This window comes from Plectrocnemia conspersa, unplaced genomic scaffold (assembly GCF_051122295.1).
Source record: "Plectrocnemia conspersa isolate PC_06_02 unplaced genomic scaffold, ASM5112229v1 ptg000011l, whole genome shotgun sequence".
In the NCBI taxonomy this organism is placed as follows: domain Eukaryota; kingdom Metazoa; phylum Arthropoda; class Insecta; order Trichoptera; family Polycentropodidae; genus Plectrocnemia; species Plectrocnemia conspersa.
Genome location: NW_028277175.1, coordinates 9991605 through 10005901, shown reverse-complemented (window position 1 = coordinate 10005901; position 14297 = coordinate 9991605). Strand labels below are relative to the sequence as shown.

The window sequence follows — 14297 nt, the reverse complement described above, 5'->3', positions numbered from 1 at the left end:
TTGAAGACGTGACGGTGATGCTTCCGCGTTATTTTTACGGATATTTATGTTATGATGTTCTAGGGTTGCTGAATTTCGATTAGCAAAATGAGGATGATTTTAAAAATCTTTCCTATAACTGTTGCATGTATGTTTTAAAAGAGGACTTGCAATGGAATGCATTAGTTATAAAGGCATTGAACACATTGTGTAGTACATAAATGTGGCAACAGCTTTTATTGCCACGTTAAAAATCTTGAATATGTTATTCGCTTTAAGCTACTTCAATCCGCAATTTTTGTCATGACAATAGTCAAGTCACTCTATGAGATTTTATTTTTTATATATTTATTAAAAATTATGAAAAAATAGAAACATGAAATTAGAAGAGATACAAATCACATCATCAGGTGTGCATTATTCCATATAATATGCACAATAAAATATCAACATGCACAGTAACAGTCGGACGGCCTTAGCCAGAAAAATATTGGCAGGTGTCCGAGTGCTAGCATTTACAAGAAAGAACAGAGGACGTAACTGTGAACTATGAACACCTCCTAAACCCACCGTGCTGCTCGAGCACCGAAGGGTTGTTATTAACTGAGAAATTTATATAGGTGTTTAGTTACATAAGCACTTTGTGAGTTGCCGATGAAACGTATCTTAGCGCTCCCAAAATAAAATCACTAGGAAACGGATCCGAAAAAATCGCATAAAAAAACTAGTCGCCTGCATATAGAGTCTCCAATTCAGTAATCGATTACTCGATACTCGAGTATTTTTGTCTATTTTTCAAGTACTTGATAATCGAGTATTTTGAAAATTACTCGATTAATACTCGAAATTAAAAAAATTTGAAATATTTCAGAAACAAAAATAACTTTAACTCGTTCCGGTAAAGGTTAACGTCTTGCTTTTATTTGGCGTTTATGCCCGAAGTCCCGAGTTAGAGCGGTTACTATCAGGTATAATTTTTTCATAGTTCCATAGTGGCATAGTTCCGGTCGTCGGCTATGTTAGTGGGTACGACGGAGAAATTTCTTTTGTGTTTTCTGTTCGACAGTCCCGACTTATCTAATTTATGGCAATGAACAATATGAAATATCAACAAAAATTTTTTTTAGGTTTTATGACTATGCAGTTGTAGCGTAAAGTGTTGTCAATTGTTTATACTGATCCCTCAGCTTAAAATATAAATCAAAACAATTGTGTGTTTTAAAGGCATTTAAAGTAAAGTCAGTTCTTTGCGAACCGTTTAGCTCTAGAGTGAAAGGGATTCACCCAAATACATCTTCGAAGGATATAGATTTAAATTCTTTGCATCAATCAGAAGGAGTAGAATATTGTATATTGTTAAAAAAAAAATCTATTCAACAAGAATTACAAAATACTATTTTGTCAATAGTCGAAAGAAATAAGAGAAAAGCAGAGAAGGGAATGAAAGAAGAGAACATAAAAAGAGAGTTCAAAAAATTTTATATCTATAAAAAGCGAACAGATATAAATTAGAAGCCTTATCCAACGCGTTAATGACAATAAGACCAACATTAACAGCAACGGAAAGGGTTTTTTCCATAACGGGAATAATAAAACCAAAGGCTAGCAGTAATATTAAATTCGAGACACTTTTTGCATTATTGTTTTTAAAAAGTATGTTCGTGAAGTTAAAATAATTGTAAAAATAAACATACCAAGTATTTTATTTATTTATTTATATGTGCACGAATTTGAATAATAGCTATTTTGGTACATTTGGTAAATACTCGAAAGTACTCGAGTACTCGAGTATTTTAAAATTTTAATATTCGATACTCGAGTAGTTGATGGTTCGAGTAATTGGAGACTCTATCTGCATATAATAATAAAAAAACCCAGTAACGAACAATAAAAACAGAAAATTCTTGGGGTTCTCCAGTAGAGGAATTATATCGTTCTTGAAATAAGTTTTCATTCTTGACGATTTTATCAGTCAAGTAATTTGAGATCAATTTTATGAGACCTTCGGAAAATCTAACGTTTTTAATTAAATAGTAGCTTAAAACGAGTTTTGCTTGTGTGGGAGCCCTATTACACACCAATTAAAAAAGTGTGCCGGAAACATTTGAGGACTATCTGAATTATTTGAGGAGTGATGCACAACTTCGAATGTATATTTTTAACTCACGTATTTAGTGATCATTCATCCGAATGCATCGTTTGCAATTCCAAGCTTTGATCCGTGATTAAAAAAGGGGATTGTAACAATGAAAAAAAATACACACTCCAAATATTTCCTGATGAAAATTGCGTAGAAACGCCGACGCTCTTTTGCGAAAACAATGTACTCGGATCGAAATATATTTCGAGACGTGCAGAAATATACGATAAACAAAGCGTATTTTTGCATAAATGAAATTATGCATAAGGCTTCTTTAATTTTATTATGTACATATCGAAGAGCTTGATTTCGTCTAGGGAGGGATGCATTTCACGAGGATTGGGGCTGTCGAACCCCTCTAAATTCCATGCCAATTTCGAACCGAGCCCTTCGTTAAAACAAAGCGAAGGAAATTATTGTTTAGCTTTTGAAAATACACATAAATATACCTATGTGCGTAATTTAAGTGAGCGATTTTTTACAATGGTAACTTTATACTCTCTTAGTTTTAATGAAATATCAAATATACATAGATACATAAATTGTATATTTTGAAGATGATATACAATTCATATGTACGAATGAATATTAAACATTCCAAGAACGATACAGACGCAATAGGTTTCAATAAGAGTGAAGTATTTTATAAGAAAATCAACACACGTTTTGGAGTATTTGAAATATTATTAAAAGCCTCTTATATTTTATCTTTAATACATATGCAAATTTTATGGGTATTTAAATTTTAAGTACAACTATAAATACATTTATTTATTCGCTAATTAAATAATTTAAGGCAAATGTAAAAGTTGTACAATAACTTGAAAGTTTCATTTGTAGTAATTTATTTATTAAGCATAGTTTTTAATAAAATATTTTATAGTGTGAACTAATTCTTATTTAAAACAATGTTTGGTTGGTGAAAGTAACGCAATGTTAATATGTATTTTAAGTAAAGTATAGTATGCCAGTTAAAATATATCAAACAATGATTTGCAATTTCAGTGCATAGGATGTGATGATCTTGTACGCATATTTTGATCGTTAGATCGTAAGACAAAATACTACAATATTTAAAATAAATTATATTAAACCAAAATCTTACTTAATGAAAGTTTAAAAACTATAGTTAATTATTAGCGCCTCTCAGTTAAATTATATTTTCACTAATAGAAATATATATCTTAGAACAAAATTACGGTTGCGAATTTGAACTATTGTTTAATTATCATAAATCTTAGATTAAAAGTTTTCTATATATGTTTTTATTATTAGTATTGCTTTAATACTTGTTGGTCAATTGCTATGTGTATATATTTCTATAATCATATACCTCAAGATATGTAGTTGGAAAAATCTGAAAGAGTAATATATGGGTTAGGAGATTAATATTACAGCACCATTAAACGACGCTTCTCAGGAAACGCCATAAAAAACATGTTTAGACACAATTTGTATGTATATCTTCGTAGAGGCGAAACACAATAAAAAGCATGAATATTGTACGACCCGTTTTGAGTGTGCGACGACATTTGTCGCAAAAACTACGACCCCGGGCGGTGACCCTCGTCAAAACCGCTGCGAAAACTGCTGACAAATAATGATGGCATAGCTGAACATTGACCCAATATGTGGCCGTAATCTGCCCTATAAAATCGGTATCATCATCAATCACTGACCTCTCGTCGAGACGGAGGGCTTTCGCAGGGGGTTGTGGGTGGTAGACTGGGAGGACGAAAGCGCCACCCCCTCGGTAAGAATAGCAACAGGTTGGGGTCGCAAGACGCACACCCGGCTAGCCTTATGTGAAAAGCCCCGTTTTCACGGAGCTTTGGGAAAGTGTGTGTGAGAGAGGGACCCTTTCACAACAAAAGTACCCGCAATATCCCCGCCGGTATTGTCGGGGATGTACGATTAGCGTTTCTTGTGTTAAATCTGCCCTATATTTATTGATGCGAGTTTGGATTCTGATCTTTTGGGTGTTTGCGTAATATCTTATACAGATGCTAGGCAACCAGTTTTTATTTGTTGTATTTCATATACACGTTTTATAGGTAAGAATAGTAGTATACTTTTTACTGTTTTATTATCTACAATATTATACAAAGTAAAATTTAAGCGCAATTTAAAGATAATTATGCATTTCATATATTTATAATTTATAGTATTTTATACCAGGATGGAAATGCTGATGTAACGTGTAACAGTACAGAATAAATACAATTGTGTGTCGAAATAAAACTTTAAGACAACAAAGCATGCAGAAGATCATATATGCGAATTGCTAAAAGCCGTAGTATTTATTAAATAAACTAGGGATGCATAAACTTTTAAGGAACAATAACATTTTTTTGTTTATTTCACTATCAATTGTATTTTTCGTAAAAATAATGTCAAGATACAGTACTAATTTATTAGTGAACTGCTATTTTTTTTAGGAAAATGACAAGTAAAAGTCCCAAAGATTTTTAATAATTTGTTATATTTTTAAGTATATGCAGAGGTGAATTTTTCGGTGAATTTTATTAATATATGTTATAGTTTAAATGTTAATTTTTAGCAATTTAAGAACGGAATAGCGTAGTTTATAACGTCCGAGATTAGTAACTCTAAGGTTGCGGGTTCAAGGGGCACTAAAAAATTAAAATTTAAGCGCAATTTAATGTAAAAATTAAAAAAAAAATGCCCACTGCTGCAGTGACATTTATTAGTTATAATTTATATCACACATACTAATTTATAGATATTTAAATATATGTCACCGATTCCCAGACGTTAATACTTGTAGGTATTCGCTATATCTGATTGACCTACTCAGTTGGTACAGATTTACATCTGTCAGGTTACAACGATTGATTTATTTTAAATAAATAAATAAATGGATTAGAAGTTTTAGTTAAAACTTACATTATTATATTCCACGTTTACTTTAAGGCAATGCATAAATTAACTAGTCAGTGTATACACTATGGAACATGCTAGTTAAAGCGTAAATAAATCGATCGTCTATAATTTTAGTGACTGGCAACACCGATATAATAAATGTCATTGTGATGCAATTAGATAAGATAATAGTTGTTGACATCAATAAAAATAAAACTTAGCTTTCGTACGAGCTGCTCTTTGTTTTATGTCGGGCAACATGCCATAATTTCAATGATAAAAAAATAAAATAATTTTAGAAAAAAAACTAAACCTAATGCCTTAACAATAATTTATTAAAAATACAATTTTGAAGTTATATCAGATAATAATTAACAAGATCGGCGCGATTACAAACAGCGCTAAAGATCTGATGTCTGGCACTATATAATTCATTCATAGGGTTGCATGATTGTTTTTAAATACTATAACTACGTATGTATAATTAATGTATGCAATGACTAGTTAAACTGTTTACTGATTCTTCTCAGTATATTGTAAGTGTCTAAGTTAGACAATGCATAGATTGAGCAAGTGTATTATTGTGACAGTCATATATTTGTAAACAACCATATATATGCCATGACATGGTTAGTATCATTTAAACAGTTTACTTTGATTTCCACGCTATTAAAATAGGGATACATGTGAATTTAATAACTACAGAGGGTACTAAAATCTATGTTTAGAACATTCAAAGCGTAAACGTTTACACTTGATTTAAACAAAGCTCTCTTTTCTATCCCTATTCTTTATCCTCTTTTCAGCGCCATTGAACTAGATACAACCTTTCGTTGCGAGTACAATAGGATATATTAGGGTTATATTTATATATACATATATGATAATATCCGACTTTATGGAATTTCTAAATAATATGAGAGGGGAAACGAATTAAGTAATGGTGCGCGGTATTAGGCCGATAAGTCGGGTGCTTAGACCACTAATCCAGAACGACCACTAAATCACTTTAAGGTTGTATATTGTTCATTGGGTCAAATAGTTTTAGTAGTAATTATGTAATATGAATGAATGAATAAATAGGTACGTTTAAAAAAAATCGGCATTTTAATGTATCATTTTGTATAATAATGAATTGTTCTATAGGTAGATGCTATAAAAAGTAACTCCGTTAATATAAAAAACGTCGATATTCAAGCGTTAAACTTTGACGTTCAGAGCGCGCGTCAAAGTGAAAATGAAAAAAACGGACGCTCGTCCCTTTTCCCGGTGTTGCCATCGCAAAATATACGCGCACCTGTTGAAGCGACGAAAGAGGGGCGGCGAGAGGAGCTCGTTTATATTCAACAATACAACAATGTGTATGTTAAAATCTTTTATCAGGACACAAGGACCTCCTTGCAGATCGTCACTCTCCGAAGATGCAACAAGCGACACAAAAACGGCTCAATTTCGCATTCGAGTCACGCGCCACCTGTGTTTTACACCTCGCTCCGTCGTTTTCCCATTGTTTATGTTCGCCAAAAACACACAGACACACACGAAGCAGAGAAGAGCAAAAATAAGATTTCCATTTCTGGGAACGAGACACAAAATTTATATGCATTTTTAACTGCACCAAACGTGCAATTTTTTAATTAATATTTTTTTGGTGAAATTATCGCATGAATCGTTGCATTTTTTTAATGTTAACAATGATCAATTATGTTGCATTGTAACACCACAGTAAAAGATCGACGGAAAAAATAGCGTGATGCTATTTAATTGCATCAATTATAAAATTAAGATTAATTCAATACAAATTCGGTTATTGCACCATGCATATACAAAAAATATATAAATAAAAATATATATGTAGGTCAGAGACTTTGCGTTATAACACTTTGAATTGGTAATATTGCGTTATAAATGTATCGCCCTTGTCGATTGACCTCAAAGATTTTTGCGAGCTTTTGCTTATGTAATATTTATTTTAGTTTATTACGAATCCTTCGTAATTCGACGATATTTATAGTTGTTTACTATTTTTTTTTATATTTCAAGCCCATTTAAAAATGTATTAAAATAGCTTCATAATTAAAATGGAACATAGAAATAAACAATAAAAAATCCTTGAATTTTATGTTTATTTAAAGCTTATTTTTGATGTAAGCAGTATTGATTTTACTTGTAATCCAACCCCTTTTAAATTCACTATATTATATGATGAATAATTTAGAATACAAAGAATCGAGTTATTTTTAAATTCGACGCAATACTTTTCTTGTGTAATGTATCTATTTAATAATACATATTATCATTTAAATCCTAATCAAGATTTTAAGTAGTGAGTAAGTAAATCGACTAATCAGTGACTATTTTATTAATTATAAACTAATAATTCTGGTTATAATCAATAGATTTCACTATGCACGAGCAATGATTTTATTTTAATTCTTCATCACGATATATGTTCCTGAGATTAGGAAATTTAGGAAAACATAATATGTGATAATTATATAATAATCACTTATTATGCTTATTGTTAAAATATAATAAAATGTGTATTGTATACTGTGATAAATATTTGTATACGAAACACAAAAATATATTGAATAGCTATTAATAAAAATTATTACTCGTTGATTTTTACTGTGAGATTTTTTTGTAGCAATTTTTATAGTTTGTTATACCAAAATTTTAATATTTAGTGTAATATAGCTTTTAAAGAAAGTTATGATAAAATAAATAAGCAATTATTGGGCTTTTAAGGTAGTTATATGTATTTTCAATTGTACGGAAAAGTAAAAAGTTTATTAGTAAACACCAGTCTAATTGATGTTTTCTCCAACTTTATGCCGACTCAGATTTTATATACCTTCTAAATGTCTCCATTTAAAAACTAGGTAACTATGATTGATCGTCCAAGTCTTGGATCATTAAAAATCTGAGAAAAAAATCAGCAGCATGTAAACTTTGCCAAAAAGAGTAAAACTCTGTGCGCGAAATGACTCAGTCCGATCAAGGTCCTTCTCCGAAGGGTCACTAACATTTTTTCGAACCAAAGCTTTAAATGTCCATACTTATACACTTTAAAAAATGGAAATTATCTTCGACACGAAACACAATGTGACACGTCGATAATTTTGGGAGTGCGAATTAGGCGTACAGCGTCGTTGCAGTCAGCGCAATGCAACTTGCATTCCTTATTAGTATATCTGCATAACGAATTGTATTTGGTCAATGTGCATTTGACGGGGTGCACACACATACATGTACAACAACGCCATTATGAATTCATGGGGCCCCTATTGTTGTGGCGAAACTCTTTTTATTTCTGCCACTTTTCGCCAGGCGAAAATGTATTAATGGAGCCATTGATCGTCGGTGGTTTTTGATGGTCAATAACCTCGTGTGTAATTTAAAAAAAGTGGATTTCACGTTAAAAATGTATTATATATATATATATATATACTCGAAAGTGAGACACTTTTTCAAGTATTTTTAAATAGAGCACATAAAAAACATATATTTGTGGGTCAGTTTTTGAGTACACAAAATTTAGTCTAGAATAGTATGTATTTTATATACAATATTATCGTAGTTTTATAGTTCAATTATAGCTCATAGTCCGTGAAATTTTGGCAGGAGTGACTAAGTCACATTGTCGAGCCCGAACAATGAATGATGCAGGTGAAAATGAGTATTTTTGAAAGTCACCGAGTTGCATTCGACGTCACATAATTGCATCCGGATGCATACATTTGTATAAATTTACAAAAATTTTAAAGTAAAAAAAACGCAATGGCGGCGCCTGACCTTAATTGTTCGTTGCACAATTTCTAAATTCAAAAATTCGTTTTAAAAAACTTTTCGATAAAAAAAGACTGGCACGCAAAGGTCGCGACAAAGGGACCTTTGGCGTTTTTGCACCGCTATCGGTGTTTTATCGCTGAAAAGTGGCTGAACTACTATTGCTAACGACCGGCAACGACCAAAAGTGAATTTGACAATCCTAAAAATAGAAAGCGATATGTGCTCGGTATATGCAGTATGCAAATTAGGGACAGTGGCTTGGCGCGCCTGTTACTGACTTCCATTGTAGGCGATTGACCCACTGGAAAACCCTTATTCATAAATAATTTTAAAAAAATTGGGAAATATAAAAGCAATTACAATTTAAGCATTGATCATTAAAATTTAAAAAATATTAATCTGACATATTTCGAAACAATGACATTTTAACATTGTAAATTGGGTTACATAATTTTATTTAGCTATTTTGATACATATGCTATAAAAAGCTCACATCTTTAAACAAGCATTTAATCCTAAATGAAGTAATAACTTGTTACTGAGAGCAACACTAATAAGGCTACTTTGTGCTCGAATCTACGAAAAAATACAAAAATGTAAGAATGTGCTTGTAAAAAGACAAAGAAGAAGGAAAAATCCAGATAAATTTTAATTTAAAATGTCGATATTTTATTAATAAAAATAAATTTATATATTATTAATTTAAAGAATTACTCTACATGTACTACATAGATATATTCATACGTATTTATTAAATATTAAAAAATATTTATTCGGGTAAATATATAAGTATCGGTTTACTTTAAAGAGCTCTTAAAAATACTGTAAAATATGTAATTCCAATACTTTGTTTGCAGAATCTGAAAAAAAGTATATGTAGAAAGTTTAATGAGATTTTCTATTGGAAAAAAACCCCTAAAGTATCGATGTTTTTCGTAAGAAGGTAAAATAATAAAATATAGCTTTATATAAAAAATCCTTTAATTGATGTATTGGTAATTTAAAGATTCACTCTATTTAATATACATTTAAATGCACTACATATAATCAAATGTATTGATTAAATATTAAAAATTATTTATTCGGGCTACTTTTAAATGTCATGATACTTTAATGTACGTCTCAAAAAAAAAAACTCTGCAAATTGTGTAATCTGAAGAAATTAAAATTAAAATAATTTATAAAAAGTGTTCTAACTTTTTTATAGCTTTATTGTCACTAAAAGCATTACTAAAAAATGTGTAATTTTAAAATAATTAAAAAAAAAATTATAGAATTTGAAAATATCCCGAAAAATAAGTATACGTAAAAACACTAATATAAATTTTGCATATTTAGTTCTATTAAAAAAATAGAGGTACGTAGATGATTTTTTTTTAAAACTACAGAAAAAACAGTATTGATATTTTTCTTAAAAAAATGAACTACAAAAATAATAAAATATATAGTTACATATAAATAAATCTTAGAATTAATATATAATAATATAAATTAAAGATATTTTTTTAATATACTAGATTTAAACGCGTAACATAACATTATAAATTTAGTATCTTTTAAAAACTGGAAAATATTTTTATGGGCTACTTTTAAGTGTCTGGTTACTTGAAAGTGCGTCTCATTAAAAATACTGCATTTTTTGCAGAATAATCTAAAAAAAATGTGTACGTAAAATTCTAATACAATATTTGCCAACAAAAAATAAAAAAAATCTGTCTTTTTTCTAAGAAAACAGTTTGATGGTTTAATATACTGCTTTGAAATGCGGCATTTAACGTAATTAAAAAGTATTTATTAACAACTAAAAATAATTTATACGGGTATTTAAAAACGCGTTTTAAAAGAATTACTCTGAAAATTTTGTATTTGAAAAGAACCCAAGAAATATAAAAATATTTGTATTGTATCTAAAAATATGGAATTTTTCAAGAACAAAAAACTACAATTATAATAAAATTGAGTCACACCTTAATTATTGGTGATTTAAAATATAATACTATTTAATAAACATATAACGTTTAATTGCGTTATATAATATCACAAATTAGTTATTGATTAAAAAAATACTTATACGGGCTACTCTTAAGTGCCGAGTTACTTAAATACGCGTCTCAAAAATTTGTAAATACACAATTTTCGGCAGATTTATCTGGAAAAAAAGTATACCTAGAAGGACTAATACATTTTTGACTATGTATTAAATATATATTTTTAAGTACATTAACTACAATAATATAAAAAAGTACTATTCCTAAATAAATAATTACTATATTTAATATACTACATTCAAATGCAGCATATATAAATATATATTTATTATCTAAAAAAGACCGGAAATTATTATTTTGGGCTACTTTTAACTGCCGAGTAACTTAATAACGCGTCAATGTGAAATCCCACCATTTTGTTTAAATATTTATCTGGAAAAAAGTATACATAGAAGTACTGATAAAAATGACACGTAGGAAAATATTAAAAAGTCATTTGGCTTAAAAATTTTCTTAAGCATATTAACTACAATAATAATAAAAAGTGCTATATCTAAATAAATGTTAGAATTTATATTTACTACATTTAAATGCATCATATACTATGTATAATCATTGAAAATATATTAGACTGGAATTATTTATTTAGTCCACTCTGTGTCAAGCTACTTAAAAGAGAGCCTCAAAAAATTATATTTCATTATTACTGAAAGAACAAGAGATTCAGTCAAATTATACAATCTAAATATTGCTTATTAAAATTAATTATAATGGGCTTCTTTTAAATGCGCTTTGACAAAATTATGGTCAAAGTATTTAATAAACTATATTGAAATGCGCCACATACTGATTTAGATTAACTTTATATATATATGGATAATATTTTAAGCCGTATCAAAATTATGAGGAAATCAGAGGCGTATCTAATAATTATTAAGCACGCCCCCTAAATTAACGACGCCATTTTGTTTCTAAAATTGACGCCTAATAACTCAAAGCTTATAGCTGCGTAAAACAATTTTGATCCGACGAAAGTTTCCGCCACTTTCCATCGTGTAAATATTCCAGCGCCGCTTAATCCTTATTTATTTATTTCATTCACCTCTCGTCCTTGCGCCATTTTGGCGCCACCGATTCGTGATGCAACTTTGTAATAAACGCATAAAAAATAAATGAAATGGAGCGTCTCTCGTGATTTATGATGTAAAAAACAGGATACGCAATCAATAAACCATATTATTTCGAGGAACTGCCGAAGATTCTCGGAATTGAAGAAGAGGGTTATATAATGCGTTGGTCATAATGCGCAGTACAAATGTCAAACAAAAATTGGCCACAGCACTAAATTTACTGTGCAATTGAAAAGAAGCTAAACGTCAATAATAAATAATGTAAAAGAGCTTTCGAGTTAGCGCCACGTTTTACGCTGGAAAATATATGTAGGTTTATAGTAGCGGCGCGGGCCGGCTACGGGAAACCACCTGTTGAGCGCTACACGCCTACGATAGGTACGCGCGTACGCTACTACTCGTAGTGGCTGTGTCTACGATAGCGCTACGTGTCTGAGCGTCGCCCCGAGCGCTTTACTATTTTCACACGTAGCGCCCCGACACGCTCGGGGATCCCGGCCGGATGTATCAAATAAACATACGCGCAGCTTTTCGCCGTTCGGAATAACCCCACATCCCCTTATAAAATAATAAATAAAATACTCACCGAACTTTTCGATGATGATGATGAAAATGACACGTCACACTTAATCAGTTTTTGTCTTTATCGACGATTGTTTAAATTATTAAATTATAAAAAAATAACACTGATAGTCTTGAACTGCACGAAAATGTTTATTTGTTTGTGGTATTGCACTTTGTGGTGGTGGTCTTGATGGAAGCCGCTACGTCACCGTTGCACATTGTATTCTGATTTGATGAATCTGTAAAAGTAATAAGATTAAATATATACAAATACACGAACACTTAAAAATAAATATTTTTGGACTAATTGAAAGGGGTAAAATGATTATTTATAACTTGTATAACAAATATTTGTATTAAGTAACTATTTAAAAATTAAAATATTAAAAAATTATGTTTAAGTTATTATAGATGAGAGTTTAAGACTCTTGAAAAATTCAAGGGGTTAGAATTTGAATAAAAGTTGAAAATGGAAAAATAGGGTTTAGAAAATATTTGTTAGATTAGAAGTAGAGTATGTAAGTGTACGGGGGTGGTCGCGCGCAGATAAGGGCAAAAGTTAGTGCAGGGGGATGGCGTGGTGTGGGGTGGCGTGTAACCTGTGCTCGCGGCGCGGCGCTCCCGTGTGCAGTGCGGCCGCGGCCGGTGGCTGGCGGACATCTATGTGCGCGCTAGCCGCTCTCACTTGCCGCCGCTAAAAAATAATGGACGAAATTGAGAAGAAAAAAGGCGCGGGGCGGCGGGCGGGCCCTGCCACCACCGAAAACCGACCGCTTAGCTACGCGTGGCGCACCGTCGCCGTAACACTGCCACAACGGCGAAAGGGTTAACACGCGAATACGTTTCCGATGAGACGTCTCGCGCGGACCCGATGAGTACGAAATATATAAATTCTATGCAATATATACTTTTGCAGTATAATAAAATAATAATAAAAATAAAGTGGTAAAAATATTTCTTTATTTATTTGAATTAGTCATCCCAATGCATCACGATATTATGGTATTATAATGAGATGAAACGAGTCGGACCAGCTCCTCGTAGCTGACATTAAATATATCAGCATATTATGGAGTTAGATGGCAACAATCAAAGGTGAGTCTAACAATGTAGATGTCCTGGCTCTAAAAAGCATCATAATAGTGACTCTAGTACGGCACTCAGTACGAAACCCAATTTCTCGATAGTTAAATTCAAAAGTTTGAAAAAATATATAAAAATTTTTGCGAGAACTCAGCGAATCGTATCCCAATGCTCCTAAAATTAAGGCGATGGGATACAAGAATGGGTAATTTACTAGTGATAGGACCGAAGTTGAGTGTAACCAAGCGTACACGGATTGTAGACACCGCCCCCCAGTATTATTTAAAAGTGCTGCATTGAGTACATACTACGAGACTAGAATTCAATGAATTGTACACATACGCTCATACAAATATAGTTTTTATATTTAGTATTACTTGCTATGTATACAGAGTTCCATTTAATATTAAATATTAATAAAAATATATATACAAATACTTATTTTTTACACAATCGACACATTTCATAGGGAATACCGTGTAAAAAAGCTTTTTTAATAAAAATCAAAGCTGTTTACTGAAAGTAAATTTATTAAAGAATGTCTGAAATGCGTAGCTGAAATAATTTCTTTTTAAAAATCGATAATGAGTATATAGAAAAATCTATAAAAATGGCTTAAAATATTAGTGTTCCACATCAAAGTTTTATTTCATAGCTTTAGATGAAAGCTCTGATGCCACATTTATAATTTAAATTGTAACATACAAGATATATTTAGGGTAGTAACAAATTTAT

The 14297-nt window shown here is 30.9% G+C and overlaps 1 protein-coding gene across 14 annotated transcripts in view; it reads right to left on the bottom strand.

The window, feature by feature from the left end:
• Positions 1-13219, bottom strand: part of br (broad-complex core protein) — a 105051-nt gene extending 91832 nt beyond the window's left edge. For all 14 annotated transcript variants that reach the window (XR_015811387.1, XR_015811388.1, XM_088197637.1 and 11 more), the window contains exons 1-2: positions 13079-13219; positions 12502-12718 (exon numbers count right to left, since the gene is read on the bottom strand). The gene's annotated coding sequence lies outside the window, so the exon portion shown is untranslated. The remainder of the gene's footprint in view (positions 1-12501; positions 12719-13078) is intronic.
• Between the last annotated feature and the right edge of the window lie 1078 nt (positions 13220-14297).